Genomic DNA, 3,149 nt, shown 5'->3' on the forward strand with positions numbered 1-3,149 from the left:
TCCCCGGTGAAAGTGTTGCGGTGGTTTCCACTCATCCCATGCCTACAGAGGCTTTTTATGTCAGAGCATACTGCGCCCCACATGAGATGGCATGCAGAAGGCCGCACTGAGGACGACATGTTGAGGCATTCGGCCGACGGTGAGGCATGGAAGTCATTCGACCTATTACATCCAGAATTTTCAGCCGACAGCAGGAATGTGAGGCTTGGTCTAACCTTAGATGGATTTAATCCATTTGGGAACATGAGCACTTCCCAAAGCACTTGGCCAGTGATGTTTGTTCCGTGTAATTTGCCTCATTGGATGTGTGTGACGACCCGTTTTTTTTTTTTTTTTAATACAAACATAAACGAGTCATCACAGTGGCACGACTAAGTGTCGCTCAGCCAACATAGACACATGTCCCATAACATGTACCTGATATACAGAGTTACATCTACAGCGGAATAAATCATGATACCAATACACATAGCGGAAAAGCATAACTATAAATGAACCTGTTATCTATACATAAGTGAGCCATAACACAAATCTATCTGTTTAAAGTTTAACTACATTTTACTAATACAAAAGAATGGCTTATACAAAATAATGTGTGACACACACGTCACAAGCCATATACAAAAGTACCCAAAATGAGGACACCTCAGTCCTATCCCACTACGACTGTCGCTACGGGCTTCAATCGTAGTATCCCAAGTAGTGAGCTACCGGATCATCATCCGCCTCAAGAGTACCTGCAATCACAGGAATATCATCTACACGGTTGTGGTGGTATCCACATCCGCATAGGTGAATGAATGAGTTCACCGCCTTAGCATGAAACATACTAAGACCTCCGTGCTATAAGACTAACTGAGTTTTCACAAAGAACCAACCTCTATTTATTTTTAGTCGTGCGAGCACTATATTAGCCACCATTTACCAACAGCTAATGCAACAAACACCGACTATTTAGAAAACATTTAAAACATACTATATAGCTGTGAACATATGTAGAAGTTCCAATCTACCGCTTGGAAAATTCTACATATAGACTCCTCTATAATAATACTTTTCATCGGTCGCTTGGACATATGTGCACACGATCACTCCATCACAGATATCACGTATACACATAAGTCTTAAGCAAAGAACATGGCATCTTACTCTTCCGTACTAGGACAACATCCGTCAACAAAATACTCGCAACACCATCTCTAATCGTATTTCAGCTTCGTGCCTTGACGCCAGTAGATCATGAGAGCACTAGAGCTAAACTCAATCATGCTAACACGTCTTTCCTGGAGAACAAGAACAGTCAACCTTCCTACTCATAGACATGCCATTACTCGCACCTGGGCAATCATGTATCCATGTACTTTCAAGTTCAATGTATGCTATTAACACATGTGACCATCCGATAAAAGTATACATAAGATCTTTTCCATGAAGACTCTTATGCATACCAATACGTCTAGTAAAACTACTCATAACATAAAAACATCACTCATTAAACAATGCTATACATGATATGCATGACTGGGTCTACTGGGGCTTCGATCCCCCACGATGCTGATAACTGCTATTTTACTGTGTATCCTGTTCCTTTACTGCTGTACTACTGTTGATGTATGCTCTATACTACATGCTCAATGTTCCGTGCTTGACCAGTATATATTTCACTACTGTATCATGCTCAAATCATGCAATTGTTAAATCACGCCCTTTTAAAACTAAACAAATCCAGCATTTTACCCAACACTTTGAAATCATTCAAAACTTAGTTTATTTATCAAATCTACGCAGTTTCAACATGACATGTTCTCAAACAATTTGCATAATTTAAATCTCAACCGCAGAACTTAACACTTTAAATCTATTCAATACTTTTCACTCATACACCATCTCTTTAACATCATTGATATAGTTTAAACATAATCGAAACTAAACAAATCATCTCAAAGCATATACATTTCATCATATGGTTGGTTCGGATTCATAAACAATATATATATTTTTATCAATCCAATACATATAAAAATATATACTTTCTCAGTGAGTGGAATACCCACCTCAGATTGCTTGTACTCCCAATATCCAAACGACTCTAAGCTCAACCGTAACGTGCCGCTAAAAATACAAGACATTGAATTAGTTAGTATTCTAACTAATATTACCATTAGGTAGCTTTTGAATCGCTCAAAAGCCACACTACTATGTTACCCACAAAATTTAAGGGTTTACATTACTACCCATTATTAACTAAACCTATAAATAGAATTATTCCTAGGTTTACAATTAAAATCTTCAACTTATGAAAACTACTAGCATTAGGACCTAACCCATATATACCTAACATTCCTAAATATTAATCTATAATTTCTAATTACTTTATTAAACTCAATATTGCTAACCCATATGCATTACTTAGGGTTAACCACAATAAATAGCATTTTAACAAAATACCCAAAAACTAAAGTCTATGGAAAACTTACCAAAAATTCACCACACCAAGACCCGATGCTCGGGAAGCTCCTAGCAACTCCAAACCACACAAAATCTAGAGAAAACGCCAAGTTAAACTAATTTCTACAAGATTTATAAAAATCTCCAAAAATGCGAATTTAGCGATTTACCTCAAAACGTTCGGTCAAAATGTAGATCGAGCTTCAAGGATTACGTTACCGAAGTCGGATCTAAGATTGGACCGTTGGATCTTTGTATATCGTAGATTTTCTCTAAAAATTTAAAAGAGGAAAAAATGGAGAGAAGCTCCCTGTGGCTCGTAAAAATAAGAGGAAGGGTACTTTTTATTGAAGTGGCCGAATACCACTTAATAAAACTAATGGCCAGGTGGCCATGAGTGATGATGAGTGAAGGGCATAGGCCTTCACCAAATTATTTGAACGTGGGGCGCAGCTTTTTTTTTCATATATATATATATATATATATATATATATATATATATATATGTTACTTTATTTTATTTAGTCACCTTTTCATTTACTTGTTGTCTTTTAGTTTTGACTTTTCCTCACCTAATCCAACAATTTTCTCTTGTTTCTCACATTGGCCGACACTCACCTGGCTTTGTTTTGTTTAATTTTATCACATTTTCTTTTCCTTTTAATTAATCTTTTATTTGGTTTCTTATTATTTCACTTATC

General features: G+C 36.5%; 1 long non-coding RNA gene across 1 annotated transcript; it reads right to left on the reverse strand.

Moving 5' to 3' along the window:
• Nucleotides 1-486: 486 nt before the first annotated feature.
• On the reverse strand, nucleotides 487-2,801 carry LOC133875575 (uncharacterized). Its single transcript, XR_009901465.1, has 4 exons — nucleotides 2,619-2,801; nucleotides 2,478-2,542; nucleotides 2,055-2,112; nucleotides 487-758 (listed from the first exon to the last, which is right to left on the reverse strand). It is a non-coding gene; the product is annotated as an uncharacterized LOC133875575 (long non-coding RNA).
• Between the last annotated feature and the right edge of the window lie 348 nt (nucleotides 2,802-3,149).

The sequence above is a fragment of the Alnus glutinosa genome, chromosome 8, assembly GCF_958979055.1.
Source record: "Alnus glutinosa chromosome 8, dhAlnGlut1.1, whole genome shotgun sequence".
NCBI classification, from domain to species: domain Eukaryota; kingdom Viridiplantae; phylum Streptophyta; class Magnoliopsida; order Fagales; family Betulaceae; genus Alnus; species Alnus glutinosa.